We start from the raw sequence: 16,675 nt of genomic DNA, 5'->3' as shown, positions 1-16,675 counted from the left end.
AACAACCCCGGTACAAGGGCGGCGCGCCTCTCCCGGCAGGAGACGCTTCCACCCCAGCCGGGGGAGGCGGGGGAGCGGAGCGGAGCAACAAACCGACCACGTATCAAGGGCGTGAGGCCCCGCCAGAAGGGGAATCACGTCTCGCGAGCGGAGGGAGAGCGCAGGACCCCACGGAGCGTTAACACAACCACGGTACAAGGGCGGCGCGCCTCTCCCGGCAGGAGACACTTCCACCCCAGCCGGGGGAGGCGGGGGAGCAGAGCGGAGCAACACACCGACCACGTGTCAAGGGCGTGAGGCCCCGCCAGGAGAGGAATCACGTCTCGCGAGCGGAGGGAGAGCGCGGGACCCCACGGCGCGTTAAAACAACCACGGTACAAGGGCGGCGCGCCACTCCCGGCAGGAGACGCTTCCACCCCTGCCGGAGGAGGGGGTTAGCGGAGCGGAGCAACAAACCAACCACGTATCAAGGGCGTGAGGCCCCGCCAGAAGGGGAATCACGTCTCGCGAGCGGAGGGAGAGCGTGGGACCCCACGGCGCGTTAACACAACCGAGGTACAAGGGCGGCGCGCCTCTCCCCGCAGGAGACGCTTCCACCCCAGCCGGGGGAGGCGGGGGAGCGGAGCGGAGCAACAAACCGATCACGTATCAAGGGCGTGAGGCCCCGCCAGAAGGGGAATCACGTCTCGCGAGCGGAGGGAGAGCGAAGGACACCACGGAGCGTTAACACAACCACGGTACAAGGGCGGCGCGCCTCTCCCGGCAGGAGACGCTTCCACCCCAGCCGGGGGAGGCGAGGGAACGGAGCGGAGCAGCACACCGACCACGTGTCAAGGGCGTGAGGCCCCGCCAGGAGGGGAATCACGTCTCGCGAGCGGAGGAAGAGCGCGGGACCCCACGGCGCGTTATAACAACCACGGTACAAGGGCGGCGCGCCTCTCCCGGCAGGAGAAGCTTCCACCCCAGCCGGGGGAGGCGGGGGAGCGGAGCGGAGAAACAAACCGACCACGTATCAAGGGCGTGAGGCCCCACCAGGAGGAGAATCACGTCTCGCGAGCGGAGGGAGAGCGAGGGACCCCACGGCGCGTTAACACAACCGAGGTACAAGGGCGTCGCGCCTCTCCCGGCAGGAGACGCTTCCACCCCAAACGGGGGAGGCGGGGGAGCGGAGCGGAGTAACAAACCGACCACATATCAAGGGCGTGAGGCCCCACCAGAAGGGGAAACATGTCTCGCGAGCGGAGGGAGAGCGCAGGACCCCACGGAGCGTTAACACAACCACGGTACAAGGGCGGCGCGCCTCTCCCGGCAGGAGACGCTCCCACCCCAGCCGGGGGAGGCGGGGGAGCGGAGCGGAACAGCACACCGACCACGTGTCTAGGGCGTGAGGCCCCGCCAGGAGGGGAATCACGTCTCGCGAGCGGAGGGAGAGCGCGGGACCCTACGGCGCGTTAAAAAAACCACGGTACAAGGGCGGCGCGCCTCTCCCGGCAGGAGACGCTTCCACCCCACCAGGGGGAGGCAGGGGAGCGGAGCGGAGCAACAAACCGACCACGTATCAAGGGCGTGAGGCCCTGCCAGAAGGGGAATCACGTCTCGCGAGCGGAGGGAGAGTGCAGGACCCCACGGAGCGTTAACACAACCACGGTACAAGGGCGGCGCGCCTCTCCCGGCAGGAGACGCTTCCACCCCAGCTGGGAGAGGCTGGGGAGCGGAGTGGAGAAACAAACCGACCACGTATCAAGGGCGTGAGGCCCCACCAGGAGGGGAATCACGTCTCGTGAGCGGAGGGAGAGCGTTGGACCCCACGGCGCGTTAAAACAACCACGGTACAAGGGCGGCGCGCCACTCCCGGCAGGAGACGCTTCCACCCCAGCAGGGGGGGCAGGGGAGCGGAGCGGAGACACAAACCGACCACGTATCAAGGGCGTGAGGCCCCGCCAGAAGGGGAATCACGTCTCGCGAGCGGAGGGAGAGCGCAGGACCCCACGGAGCGTTAACACAACCACGGTACAAGGGCGGCGCGCCTCTCCCGGCAGGAGACGCTTCCACCCCAGCCGGGGGAGGCGGGGGAGCGGAGCGGAGCAACAAACCGACCACGTATCAAGGGCGTGAGGCCCCGCCAGAAGGGGAATCACGTCTCGCGAGCGGAGGGAGAGCGCAGGACCCCACGGAGCGTTAACACAACCACGGTACAAGGGCGGCGCGCCTCTCCCGGCAGGAGACACTTCCACCCCAGCCGGGGGAGGCGGGGGAGCAGAGCGGAGCAACACACCGACCACGTGTCAAGGGCGTGAGGCCCCGCCAGGAGAGGAATCACGTCTCGCGAGCGGAGGGAGAGCGCGGGACCCCACGGCGCGTTAAAACAACCACGGTACAAGGGCGGCGCGCCACTCCCGGCAGGAGACGCTTCCACCCCTGCCGGAGGAGGGGGTTAGCGGAGCGGAGCAACAAACCAACCACGTATCAAGGGCGTGAGGCCCCGCCAGAAGGGGAATCACGTCTCGCGAGCGGAGGGAGAGCGTGGGACCCCACGGCGCGTTAACACAACCGAGGTACAAGGGCGGCGCGCCTCTCCCCGCAGGAGACGCTTCCACCCCAGCCGGGGGAGGCGGGGGAGCGGAGCGGAGCAACAAACCGATCACGTATCAAGGGCGTGAGGCCCCGCCAGAAGGGGAATCACGTCTCGCGAGCGGAGGGAGAGCGAAGGACACCACGGAGCGTTAACACAACCACGGTACAAGGGCGGCGCGCCTCTCCCGGCAGGAGACGCTTCCACCCCAGCCGGGGGAGGCGAGGGAACGGAGCGGAGCAGCACACCGACCACGTGTCAAGGGCGTGAGGCCCCGCCAGGAGGGGAATCACGTCTCGCGAGCGGAGGAAGAGCGCGGGACCCCACGGCGCGTTATAACAACCACGGTACAAGGGCGGCGCGCCTCTCCCGGCAGGAGAAGCTTCCACCCCAGCCGGGGGAGGCGGGGGAGCGGAGCGGAGAAACAAACCGACCACGTATCAAGGGCGTGAGGCCCCACCAGGAGGAGAATCACGTCTCGCGAGCGGAGGGAGAGCGAGGGACCCCACGGCGCGTTAACACAACCGAGGTACAAGGGCGTCGCGCCTCTCCCGGCAGGAGACGCTTCCACCCCAAACGGGGGAGGCGGGGGAGCGGAGCGGAGTAACAAACCGACCACATATCAAGGGCGTGAGGCCCCACCAGAAGGGGAAACATGTCTCGCGAGCGGAGGGAGAGCGCAGGACCCCACGGAGCGTTAACACAACCACGGTACAAGGGCGGCGCGCCTCTCCCGGCAGGAGACGCTCCCACCCCAGCCGGGGGAGGCGGGGGAGCGGAGCGGAACAGCACACCGACCACGTGTCTAGGGCGTGAGGCCCCGCCAGGAGGGGAATCACGTCTCGCGAGCGGAGGGAGAGCGCGGGACCCTACGGCGCGTTAAAAAAACCACGGTACAAGGGCGGCGCGCCTCTCCCGGCAGGAGACGCTTCCACCCCACCAGGGGGAGGCAGGGGAGCGGAGCGGAGCAACAAACCGACCACGTATCAAGGGCGTGAGGCCCTGCCAGAAGGGGAATCACGTCTCGCGAGCGGAGGGAGAGTGCAGGACCCCACGGAGCGTTAACACAACCACGGTACAAGGGCGGCGCGCCTCTCCCGGCAGGAGACGCTTCCACCCCAGCTGGGAGAGGCTGGGGAGCGGAGTGGAGAAACAAACCGACCACGTATCAAGGGCGTGAGGCCCCACCAGGAGGGGAATCACGTCTCGTGAGCGGAGGGAGAGCGTTGGACCCCACGGCGCGTTAAAACAACCACGGTACAAGGGCGGCGCGCCACTCCCGGCAGGAGACGCTTCCACCCCAGCAGGGGGGGCAGGGGAGCGGAGCGGAGACACAAACCGACCACGTATCAAGGGCGTGAGGCCCCGCCAGAAGGGGAATCACGTCTCGCGAGCGGAGGGAGAGCGCAGGACCCCACGGAGCGTTAACACAACCACGGTACAAGGGCGGCGCGCCTCTCCCGGCAGGAGACGCTTCCACCCCAGCCGGGGGAGGCGGGGGAGCGGAGCGGAGCAGCACACCGACCACGTGTCAAGGGCGTGAGGCCCCGCCAGGAGGGGAATCACGTCTCGCGAGCGGAGGGAGAGCGCGGGACCCCACGGCGCGTTAAAGCAACCACGGTACAAGGGCGGCGCGCCTCTCCCGGCAGGAGACGCTTCCACCCCTGCCGGGGGAGGCGGGGGAGCGGAGCGGTGCAACAAACCGACCACGTATTAAGGGCGTGAGGCCCCGCCAGAAGGGGAATCACGTCTCGCCAGCGGAGGGAGAGCACGGGACCCCACGGCGCGTTAACACAACTTAGGTACAAGGGCGTCGCCCCTCTCCCGGCAGGAGACGCTTCCACCCCAGCCGGGTGAGGCGGAGGAGCGGAGCGGAGAAACAAACCGACCACGTATCAAGGGCGTGAGGCCCCACCAGGAGGGGAATCACGTCTCGCGAGCGGAGGGAGAGCGTTGGACCCCACGGCGCGTTAAAACAACCACGGTACAAGGGCGGCGCGCCACTCCCGGCAGGAGACACTTCCACCCCATCAGGGGGAGGCCGGGGAGCGGAGCGGAGACACAAACCGACCACGTATCAAGGGCGTGAGGCCCCGCCAGAAGGGGAATCACGTCTCGCGAGCGGAGGGAGAGCGCAGGACCCCACGGAGCGTTAACACAACCACAGTACAAGGGCGGCGCGCCTCTCCCGGCAGGAGACGCTTCCACCCCAGCCGGGGGAGGCGGGGGAGCGGAGCGGAGCAGCACACCGACCACGTGTCAAGGGTGTGAGGCCCCGCCAGGAGGGGAATCACGTCTCGCGAGCGGAGGGAGAGCGCGGGACACCACGGCGCGTTAAAACAACCACGGTACAAGGGCGGCGCGCCTCTCCCGGCAGGAGACGCTTTTACCCCTGCCGGGGGAGGCGGGGGAGCGGAGCGGAGCAGCACACCGACCACGTGTCAAGGGCGTGAGGCCCCGCCAGGAGGGGAATCACGTCTCGCGAGCGGAGGGAGAGCGCGGGACCCCACGGCGCGTTAAAGCAACCACGGTACAAGGGCGGCGCGCCTCTCCCGGCAGGAGACGCTTCCACCCCTGCCGGGGGAGGCGGGGGAGCGGAGCGGAGCAACAAACCGACCACGTATCAAGGGCGTGAGGCCCCGCCAGAAGGGGAATCACGTCTCGCCAGCGGAGGGAGAGCGCGGGACCCCACGGCGCGTTAACACAACCGAGGAACAAGGGCGTCGCGCCTCTCCCGGCAGGAGACGCTTCCACCCCAGCCGGGTGAGGCGGGGGAGCGGAGCGGAGAAACAAACCGACCACGTATCAAGGGCGTGAGGCCCCACCAGAAAAGGAATCACGTCTCACGAGCGGAGGGAGAGCGTTGGACCCCACAGCGCGTTAAAACAACCACGGTACAAGGGCGGCGCGCCACTCCCGGCAGGAAATGCTTCCACCCCAGCAGGGGGAGGAAGGGGAGCGGAGCGGAGACACAAACCGACCACGTATCAAGGGCGTGAGGCCCCGCCAGAAGGGGAATCACGTCTCGCGAGCGGAGGGAGAGCGCAGGACCCCACGGAGCGTTAACACAACCACGGTACAAGGGCGGCGCGCCTCTCCCGGCAGGAGACGCATCCACCCCAGCCGGGGGAGGCGGGGGAGCGGAGCGGAGCAGCACACCGACCACATGTCAAGGGCGTGAGGCCCCGCCAGGAGGGGAATCACGTCTCGCGATTGGAGGGAGAGCGTTGGACCCCACGGCGCGTTAAAACAACCACGGTACAAGGGCGGCGCGCCACTCCCGGCAGGAGACGCTTCCACCCCAGCCGGGGGAGGCAGGGGAGCGGAGCGGAGACACAAACCGACCACGTATCAAGGGCGTGAGGCCCCGCCAGAAGGGGAATCACGTCTCGCGAGCGGAGGGAGAGCGCAGGACCCCACGGAGCGTTAACACAACCACGGTACAAGGGCGGCGCGCCTCTCCCGGCAGGAGACGCATCCACCCTAGCCGGGGGAGGCGGGGGAGCGGAGCGGAGCAGCACACCGACCACGTGTCAAGGGCGTGAGGCCCTGCCAGGAGGGGAATCACGTCTCGCGAGCGGAGGGAGAGCGCGGGACCCCACGGCGCGTTAAAACAACCACGGTACAAGGGCGGCGCGCCTCTCCCGGCAGGAGATTCTTCCACCCCTGCCGGGGGAGGCGGGGGAGCGGAGCGGAGCAACAAACCGACCACGTACGAAGGGCGTGAGGCCCCGCCAGAAGGGGAATCACGTCTCGCCAGCGGAGGGAGAGCGCGGGACCCCACGGCGCGTTAGAACAACCGAGGTACAAGGGCGTCGCGCCTCTCCCGGCAGGAGACGCTTCCACCCCAGCCGGGTGAGGCGGGGGAGCGGAGCGGAGAAACAAACCGACCACGTATCAAGGGCGTGAGGCCCCACCAGGAGGGGAATCACGTCTCGCGAGCGGAGGGAGAGCGCAGGACCCCACGGAGCGTTAACACAACCACGGTACAAGGGCGGCGCGCCTCTCCCGGCAGGAGACGCTTCCACCCCAGCTGGGAGAGGCGGGGGAGCGCCGTGGGGTCCCTCGCTCTCCCTCCGCTCGCGAGACGTGATTCCCCTTCTGGCGGGGCCTCAAGCCCTTGATACGTGGTCGGTTTCTTGCTCCGCTCCGCTCCCCCGCCTCCCCCGGCAGGGGTGGAAGCGTCTCCTGCCGGGAGAGGCGCGCCGCCCTTGTACCGTGGTTGTGTTAACGCTCCGTGGGGTCCTGCGCTCTCCCTCCGCTCGCGAGACGTGATCCCCCTTCTGGCGGGGTCTCACGCCCTTGATACGTGGTCGGTTTGTTGCTCCGCTCCGCTCCCCCGCCTCCCCCGGCTGGGGTGGAAGCGTCTCCTGCCGGGAGAGGCGCGCCGCCCTTGTACCTCGGTTGTGTTAACGCGCCGTGGGGTCCCTCGCTCTCCCTCCGCTCGCGAGATGTGATTCCCCTTCTGGCGGGGCCTCACGCCCTTGATACGTGGTCGGTTTGTTGCTCCGCTCCGCTTCCCCGCCTCCCCCGGCAGGGGTGGAAGCGTCTCCTGCCGGGAGAGGCGCGCCGCCCTTGTACCGTGGTTGTTTTAACGCGCCGTGGGGTCCCGCCCTCTCCCTCCGCTCGCGAGACGTGATTCCCCTCCTGGCGGGGCCTCACGCCCTTGACACGTGGTCGGTGTGTTGCTCCGCTCCGCTCCCCCGCCTCCCCCGGCTGGGGTGGAAGCGTCTCCTGCCGGGAGAGGCGCGCCGCCCTTGTACCGTGGTTGTGTTAACGCTCCGTGGGGTCCTGCGCTCTCCCTCCGCTCGCGAGACGTGATTCCCCTTCTGGCGGGGCCTCACGCCCTTGATACGTGGTCGGTTTGTGTCTCCGCTCCGCTCCCCTGCCTCCCCCTGCTGGGGTGGAAGTGTCTCCTGCCGGGAGTGGCGCGCCGCCCTTGTACCGTGGTTGTTTTAACGCGCTGTGGGGTCCAACGCTCTCCCTCCGCTCGCGAGACGTGATTCCCCTCCTGGTGGGGCCTCACGCCCTTGATACGTGGTCGGTTTGTTTCTCCGCTCCGCTCCCCCGCCTCACCCGGCTGGGGTGGAAGCGTCTCCTGCCGGGAGAGGCGCGACGCCCTTGTACCTCGGTTGTGTTAACGCGCCTTGGGGTCCCTCGCTCTCCCTCCGCTCGCGAGACGTGATTCCCCTTCTGGCGGGGCCTCACGCCCTTGATACGTGGTCGGTTTGTGTCTCCGCTCCGCTCCCCCTCCTCCCCCGGCAGGGGTGGAAGCGTCTCCTGCCGGGAGAGGCGCGCCGCCCTTGTACCGTGGTTGCTTTAACGCGCCGTGGGGTCCCACGCTCTCCCTCCGCTCGCGAGACGTGATTCCCCTCCTGGCGGGGCCTCACGCCCTTGACACGTGGTCGGTGTGTTGCTCCGCTCCGCTCCCCCGCCTCCCCCGGCTGGGGTGGAAGCGTCTCCTGCCGGGAGAGGCGCGCCGCCCTTGTACATCGGTTGTGTTAACGCGCCGTGGGGTCCCTCGCTCTCCCTCCGCTCGCGAGACGTGATTCCCCTTCTGGCGGAGCCTCACGCCCTTTGATACGTGGTCGGTTTGTGTCTCCGCTCCGCTCCCCCTCCTCCCCCGGCAGGGGTGGAAGCGTCTCCTGCCGGGAGAGGCGCGCCGCCCTTGTACCGTGGTTGTTTTAACGCGCCGTGGGTCCCGCGCTCTCCCTCCGCTCGCGAGACGTGATTCCCCTCCTGGCGGGGCATCACGCCCTTGACACGTGGTCGGTGTGCTGCTCCGCTCCGCTCCCCCGCCTCCCCCGGCTGGGGTGGAAGCGTCTCCTGCCGGGAGAGGCGCGCCGCCCTTGTACCGTGGTTGTGTTAACGCTCCGTGGGGTCCCGCGCTCTCCCTCCGCTCGCGAGACGTGATTCCCCTTCTGGCGGGGCCTCACGCCCTTGATACGTGGTCGGTTTGTGTCTCCGCTCCGCTCCCCTGCCTCCCCCTGCTGGGGTGGAAGCGTCTCCTGCCGGGAGAGGCGCGACGCCCTTGTACCTCGGTTGTGTTATCGCGCCGTGGGGTCCCGCGCTCTCCCTCCGCTCGCGAGACGTGATTCCCCTTCTGGCGGGGCCTCACGCCCTTGACACGTGGTCGGTGTGTTGCTCCGCTCCGCTCCCCCTCCTCCCCCGGCTGGGGTGGAAGCGTCTCCTGCCGGGAGAGGCGCGACGCCCTTGTACCTCGGTTGTGTTAACGCGCCGTGGGGTCCCTCGCTCTCCCTCCGCTCGCGAGACGTGATTCCCCTTCTGGCGGGGCCTCACGCCCTTGATACGTGGTCGGTTTGTGTCTCCGCTCCGCTCCCCCTCCTCCCCCGGCAGGGGTGGAAGCGTCTCCTGCCGGGAGAGGCGCGCCGCCCTTGTACCGTGGTTGCTTTAACGCGCCGTGGGGTCCCACGCTCTCCCTCCGCTCGCGAGACGTGATTCCCCTCCTGGCGGGGCCTCACGCCCTTGACACGTGGTCGGTGTGTTGCTCCGCTCCGCTCCCCCGCCTCCCCCGGCTGGGGTGGAAGCGTCTCCTGCCGGGAGAGGCGCGCCGCCCTTGTACATCGGTTGTGTTAACGCGCCGTGGGGTCCCTCGCTCTCCCTCCGCTCGCGAGACGTGATTCCCCTTCTGGCGGGGCCTCACGCCCTTGATACGTGGTCGGTTTGTGTCTCCGCTCCGCTCCCCCTCCTCCCCCGGCAGGGGTGGAAGCGTCTCCTGCCGGGAGAGGCGCGCCGCCCTTGTACCGTGGTTGTTTTAACGCGCCGTGGGTCCCGCGCTCTCCCTCCGCTCGCGAGACGTGATTCCCCTCCTGGCGGGGCATCACGCCCTTGACACGTGGTCGGTGTGCTGCTCCGCTCCGCTCCCCCGCCTCCCCCGGCTGGGGTGGAAGCGTCTCCTGCCGGGAGAGGCGCGCCGCCCTTGTACCGTGGTTGTTTTGACGCGCCGTGGGGTCCCGCGCTCTCCCTCCGCTCGCGAGACGTGATTCCCCTCCTGGCGGGGCCTCACGCCCTTGACACGTGGTCGGTGTGCTGCTCCGCTCCGCTCCCCCGCCTCCCCCGGCTGGGGTGGAAGCGTCTCCTGCCGGGAGAGGCGCGCCGCCCTTGTACCGTGGTTGTGTTAACGCTCCGTGGGGTCCTGCGCTCTCCCCCCGCTCGCGAGACGTGATTCCCCTTCTGGCGGGGCCTCACGCCCTTGATACGTGGTCGGTTTGTGTCTCCGCTCCACTCCCCTGCCTCCCCCTGCTGGGGTGGAAGCGTCTCCTGCCGGGAGTGGCGCGCCGCCCTTGTACCGTGGTTGTTTTAACGCGCCGTGGGGTCCAACGCTCTCCCTCCGCTCGCGAGACGTGATTCCCCTCCTGGTGGGGCCTCACGCCCTTGATACGTGGTCGGTTTGTTTCTCCGCTCCGCTCCCCCGCCTCACCCGGCTGGGGTGGAAGCGTCTCCTGCCGGGAGAGGCGCGACGCCCTTGTACCTCGGTTGTGTTAACGCGCCGTGGGGTCCCTCGCTCTCCCTCCGCTCGCGAGACGTGATTCCCCTTCTGGCGGGGCCTCACGCCCTTGATACGTGGTCGGTTTGTGTCTCCGCTCCGCTCCCCCTCCTCCCCCGGCAGGGGTGGAAGCGTCTCCTGCCGGGAGAGGCGCGCCGCCCTTGTACCGTGGTTGCTTTAACGCGCCGTGGGGTCCCACGCTCTCCCTCCGCTCGCGAGACGTGATTCCCCTCCTGGCGGGGCCTCACGCCCTTGACACGTGGTCGGTGTGTTGCTCCGCTCCGCTCCCCCGCCTCCCCCGGCTGGGGTGGAAGCGTCTCCTGCCGGGAGAGGCGCGCCGCCCTTGTACATCGGTTGTGTTAACGCGCCGTGGGGTCCCTCGCTCTCCCTCCGCTCGCGAGACGTGATTCCCCTTCTGGCGGGGCCTCACGCCCTTGATACGTGGTCGGTTTGTGTCTCCGCTCCGCTCCCCCTCCTCCCCCGGCAGGGGTGGAAGCGTCTCCTGCCGGGAGAGGCGCGCCGCCCTTGTACCGTGGTTGTTTTAACGCGCCGTGGGTCCCGCGCTCTCCCTCCGCTCGCGAGACGTGATTCCCCTCCTGGCGGGGCATCACGCCCTTGACACGTGGTCGGTGTGCTGCTCCGCTCCGCTCCCCCGCCTCCCCCGGCTGGGGTGGAAGCGTCTCCTGCCGGGAGAGGCGCGCCGCCCTTGTACCGTGGTTGTTTTGACGCGCCGTGGTGTCCCGCGCTCTCCCTCCGCTCGCGAGACGTGATTCCCCTCCTGGCGGGGCCTCACGCCCTTGACACGTGGTCGGTGTGCTGCTCCGCTCCGCTCCCCCGCCTCCCCCGGCTGGGGTGGAAGCGTCTCCTGCCGGGAGAGGCGCGCCGCCCTTGTACCGTGGTTGTGTTAACGCTCCGTGGGGTCCTGCGCTCTCCCCCCGCTCGCGAGACGTGATTCCCCTTCTGGCGGGGCCTCACGCCCTTGATACGTGGTCGGTTTGTGTCTCCGCTCCACTCCCCTGCCTCCCCCTGCTGGGGTGGAAGCGTCTCCTGCCGGGAGTGGCGCGCCGCCCTTGTACCGTGGTTGTTTTAACGCGCCGTGGGGTCCAACGCTCTCCCTCCGCTCGCGAGACGTGATTCCCCTCCTGGTGGGGCCTCACGCCCTTGATACGTGGTCGGTTTGTTTCTCCGCTCCGCTCCCCCGCCTCACCCGGCTGGGGTGGAAGCGTCTCCTGCCGGGAGAGGCGCGACGCCCTTGTACCTCGGTTGTGTTAACGCGCCGTGGGGTCCCTCGCTCTCCCTCCGCTCGCGAGACGTGATTCCCCTTCTGGCGGGGCCTCACGCCCTTGATACGTGGTCGGTTTGTGTCTCCGCTCCGCTCCCCCTCCTCCCCCGGCAGGGGTGGAAGCGTCTCCTGCCGGGAGAGGCGCGCCGCCCTTGTACCGTGGTTGCTTTAACGCGCCGTGGGGTCCCACGCTCTCCCTCCGCTCGCGAGACGTGATTCCCCTCCTGGCGGGGCCTCACGCCCTTGACACGTGGTCGGTGTGTTGCTCCGCTCCGCTCCCCCGCCTCCCCCGGCTGGGGTGGAAGCGTCTCCTGCCGGGAGAGGCGCGCCGCCCTTGTACATCGGTTGTGTTAACGCGCCGTGGGGTCCCTCGCTCTCCCTCCGCTCGCGAGACGTGATTCCCCTTCTGGCGGGGCCTCACGCCCTTGATACGTGGTCGGTTTGTGTCTCCGCTCCGCTCCCCCTCCTCCCCCGGCAGGGGTGGAAGCGTCTCCTGCCGGGAGAGGCGCGCCGCCCTTGTACCGTGGTTGTTTTAACGCGCCGTGGGTCCCGCGCTCTCCCTCCGCTCGCGAGACGTGATTCCCCTCCTGGCGGGGCATCACGCCCTTGACACGTGGTCGGTGTGCTGCTCCGCTCCGCTCCCCCGCCTCCCCCGGCTGGGGTGGAAGCGTCTCCTGCCGGGAGAGGCGCGCCGCCCTTGTACCGTGGTTGTGTTAACGCTCCGTGGGGTCCCGCGCTCTCCCTCCGCTCGCGAGACGTGATTCCCCTTCTGGCGGGGCCTCACGCCCTTGATACGTGGTCGGTTTGTGTCTCCGCTCCGCTCCCCTGCCTCCCCCTGCTGGGGTGGAAGCGTCTCCTGCCGGGAGAGGCGCGACGCCCTTGTACCTCGGTTGTGTTATCGCGCCGTGGGGTCCCGCGCTCTCCCTCCGCTCGCGAGACGTGATTCCCCTTCTGGCGGGGCCTCACGCCCTTGACACGTGGTCGGTGTGTTGCTCCGCTCCGCTCCCCCTCCTCCCCCGGCTGGGGTGGAAGCGTCTCCTGCCGGGAGAGGCGCGACGCCCTTGTACCTCGGTTGTGTTAACGCGCCGTGGGGTCCCTCGCTCTCCCTCCGCTCGCGAGACGTGATTCCCCTTCTGGCGGGGCCTCACGCCCTTGATACGTGGTCGGTTTGTGTCTCCGCTCCGCTCCCCCTCCTCCCCCGGCAGGGGTGGAAGCGTCTCCTGCCGGGAGAGGCGCGCCGCCCTTGTACCGTGGTTGCTTTAACGCGCCGTGGGGTCCCACGCTCTCCCTCCGCTCGCGAGACGTGATTCCCCTCCTGGCGGGGCCTCACGCCCTTGACACGTGGTCGGTGTGTTGCTCCGCTCCGCTCCCCCGCCTCCCCCGGCTGGGGTGGAAGCGTCTCCTGCCGGGAGAGGCGCGCCGCCCTTGTACATCGGTTGTGTTAACGCGCCGTGGGGTCCCTCGCTCTCCCTCCGCTCGCGAGACGTGATTCCCCTTCTGGCGGGGCCTCACGCCCTTGATACGTGGTCGGTTTGTGTCTCCGCTCCGCTCCCCCTCCTCCCCCGGCAGGGGTGGAAGCGTCTCCTGCCGGGAGAGGCGCGCCGCCCTTGTACCGTGGTTGTTTTAACGCGCCGTGGGTCCCGCGCTCTCCCTCCGCTCGCGAGACGTGATTCCCCTCCTGGCGGGGCATCACGCCCTTGACACGTGGTCGGTGTGCTGCTCCGCTCCGCTCCCCCGCCTCCCCCGGCTGGGGTGGAAGCGTCTCCTGCCGGGAGAGGCGCGCCGCCCTTGTACCGTGGTTGTTTTGACGCGCCGTGGTGTCCCGCGCTCTCCCTCCGCTCGCGAGACGTGATTCCCCTCCTGGCGGGGCCTCACGCCCTTGACACGTGGTCGGTGTGCTGCTCCGCTCCGCTCCCCCGCCTCCCCCGGCTGGGGTGGAAGCGTCTCCTGCCGGGAGAGGCGCGCCGCCCTTGTACCGTGGTTGTGTTAACGCTCCGTGGGGTCCTGCGCTCTCCCCCCGCTCGCGAGACGTGATTCCCCTTCTGGCGGGGCCTCACGCCCTTGATACGTGGTCGGTTTGTGTCTCCGCTCCACTCCCCTGCCTCCCCCTGCTGGGGTGGAAGCGTCTCCTGCCGGGAGTGGCGCGCCGCCCTTGTACCGTGGTTGTTTTAACGCGCCGTGGGGTCCAACGCTCTCCCTCCGCTCGCGAGACGTGATTCCCCTCCTGGTGGGGCCTCACGCCCTTGATACGTGGTCGGTTTGTTTCTCCGCTCCGCTCCCCCGCCTCACCCGGCTGGGGTGGAAGCGTCTCCTGCCGGGAGAGGCGCGACGCCCTTGTACCTCGGTTGTGTTAACGCGCCGTGGGGTCCCTCGCTCTCCCTCCGCTCGCGAGACGTGATTCCCCTTCTGGCGGGGCCTCACGCCCTTGATACGTGGTCGGTTTGTGTCTCCGCTCCGCTCCCCCTCCTCCCCCGGCAGGGGTGGAAGCGTCTCCTGCCGGGAGAGGCGCGCCGCCCTTGTACCGTGGTTGCTTTAACGCGCCGTGGGGTCCCACGCTCTCCCTCCGCTCGCGAGACGTGATTCCCCTCCTGGCGGGGCCTCACGCCCTTGACACGTGGTCGGTGTGTTGCTCCGCTCCGCTCCCCCGCCTCCCCCGGCTGGGGTGGAAGCGTCTCCTGCCGGGAGAGGCGCGCCGCCCTTGTACATCGGTTGTGTTAACGCGCCGTGGGGTCCCTCGCTCTCCCTCCGCTCGCGAGACGTGATTCTCCTTCTGGCGGGGCCTCACGCCCTTGATACGTGGTCGGTTTGTGTCTCCGCTCCGCTCCCCCTCCTCCCCCGGCAGGGGTGGAAGCGTCTCCTGCCGGGAGAGGCGCGCCGCCCTTGTACCGTGGTTGTTTTAACGCGCCGTGGGTCCCGCGCTCTCCCTCCGCTCGCGAGACGTGATTCCCCTGTACCTCGGTTGTGTTAACGCGCCGTGGGGTCCCTCGCTCTCCCTCCGCTCGCGAGACGTGATTCCCCTTCTGGCGGGGCCTCACGCCCTTGATACGTGGTCGGTTTGTGTCTCCGCTCCGCTCCCCCTCCTCCCCCGGCAGGGGTGGAAGCGTCTCCTGCCGGGAGAGGCGCGCCGCCCTTGTACCGTGGTTGCTTTAACGCGCCGTGGGGTCCCACGCTCTCCCTCCGCTCGCGAGACGTGATTCCCCTCCTGGCGGGGCCTCACGCCCTTGACACGTGGTCGGTGTGTTGCTCCGCTCCGCTCCCCCGCCTCCCCCGGCTGGGGTGGAAGCGTCTCCTGCCGGGAGAGGCGCGCCGCCCTTGTACATCGGTTGTGTTAACGCGCCGTGGGGTCCCTCGCTCTCCCTCCGCTCGCGAGACGTGATTCCCCTTCTGGCGGGGCCTCACGCCCTTGATACGTGGTCGGTTTGTGTCTCCGCTCCGCTCCCCCTCCTCCCCCGGCAGGGGTGGAAGCGTCTCCTGCCGGGAGAGGCGCGCCGCCCTTGTACCGTGGTTGTTTTAACGCGCCGTGGGTCCCGCGCTCTCCCTCCGCTCGCGAGACGTGATTCCCCTCCTGGCGGGGCATCACGCCCTTGACACGTGGTCGGTGTGCTGCTCCGCTCCGCTCCCCCGCCTCCCCCGGCTGGGGTGGAAGCGTCTCCTGCCGGGAGAGGCGCGCCGCCCTTGTACCGTGGTTGTTTTGACGCGCCGTGGTGTCCCGCGCTCTCCCTCCGCTCGCGAGACGTGATTCCCCTCCTGGCGGGGCCTCACGCCCTTGACACGTGGTCGGTGTGCTGCTCCGCTCCGCTCCCCCGCCTCCCCCGGCTGGGGTGGAAGCGTCTCCTGCCGGGAGAGGCGCGCCGCCCTTGTACCGTGGTTGTGTTAACGCTCCGTGGGGTCCTGCGCTCTCCCCCCGCTCGCGAGACGTGATTCCCCTTCTGGCGGGGCCTCACGCCCTTGATACTTGGTCGGTTTGTGTCTCCGCTCCGCTCCCCTGCCTCCCCCTGCTGGGGTGGAAGCGTCTCCTGCCGGGAGTGGCGCGCCGCCCTTGTACCGTGGTTGTTTTAACGCGCCGTGGGGTCCAACGCTCTCCCTCCGCTCGCGAGACGTGATTCCCCTCCTGGTGGGGCCTCACGCCCTTGATACGTGGTCGGTTTGTTTCTCCGCTCCGCTCCCCCGCCTCACCCGGCTGGGGTGGAAGCGTCTCCTGCCGGGAGAGGCGCGACGCCCTTGTACCTCGGTTGTGTTAACGCGCCGTGGGGTCCCTCGCTCTCCCTCCGCTCGCGAGACGTGATTCCCCTTCTGGCGGGGCCTCACGCCCTTGATACGTGGTCGGTTTGTGTCTCCGCTCCGCTCCCCCTCCTCCCCCGGCAGGGGTGGAAGCGTCTCCTGCCGGGAGAGGCGCGCCGCCCTTGTACCGTGGTTGCTTTAACGCGCCGTGGGGTCCCACGCTCTCCCTCCGCTCGCGAGACGTGATTCCCCTCCTGGCGGGGCCTCACGCCCTTGACACGTGGTCGGTGTGTTGCTCCGCTCCGCTCCCCCGCCTCCCCCGGCTGGGGTGGAAGCGTCTCCTGCCGGGAGAGGCGCGCCGCCCTTGTACATCGGTTGTGTTAACGCGCCGTGGGGTCCCTCGCTCTCCCTCCGCTCGCGAGACGTGATTCCCCTTCTGGCGGGGCCTCACGCCCTTGATACGTGGTCGGTTTGTGTCTCCGCTCCGCTCCCCCTCCTCCCCCGGCAGGGGTGGAAGCGTCTCCTGCCGGGAGAGGCGCGCCGCCCTTGTACCGTGGTTGTTTTAACGCGCCGTGGGTCCCGCGCTCTCCCTCCGCTCGCGAGACGTGATTCCCCTCCTGGCGGGGCATCACGCCCTTGACACGTGGTCGGTGTGCTGCTCCGCTCCGCTCCCCCGCCTCCCCCGGCTGGGGTGGAAGCGTCTCCTGCCGGGAGAGGCGCGCCGCCCTTGTACCGTGGTTGTTTTGACGCGCCGTGGTGTCCCGCGCTCTCCCTCCGCTCGCGAGACGTGATTCCCCTCCTGGCGGGGCCTCACGCCCTTGACACGTGGTCGGTGTGCTGCTCCGCTCCGCTCCCCCGCCTCCCCCGGCTGGGGTGGAAGCGTCTCCTGCCGGGAGAGGCGCGCCGCCCTTGTACCGTGGTTGTGTTAACGCTCCGTGGGGTCCTGCGCTCTCCCCCCGCTCGCGAGACGTGATTCCCCTTCTGGCGGGGCCTCACGCCCTTGATACGTGGTCGGTTTGTGTCTCCGCTCCGCTCCCCTGCCTCCCCCTGCTGGGGTGGAAGCGTCTCCTGCCGGGAGTGGCGCGCCGCCCTT

The sequence above is a fragment of the Scylla paramamosain genome, unplaced genomic scaffold, assembly GCF_035594125.1.
Source record: "Scylla paramamosain isolate STU-SP2022 unplaced genomic scaffold, ASM3559412v1 Contig123, whole genome shotgun sequence".
Taxonomy (NCBI): domain Eukaryota; kingdom Metazoa; phylum Arthropoda; class Malacostraca; order Decapoda; family Portunidae; genus Scylla; species Scylla paramamosain.
The sequence above is the reverse complement of the archived record's forward strand: the minus strand, read 5'-3'. Positions refer to the sequence as shown.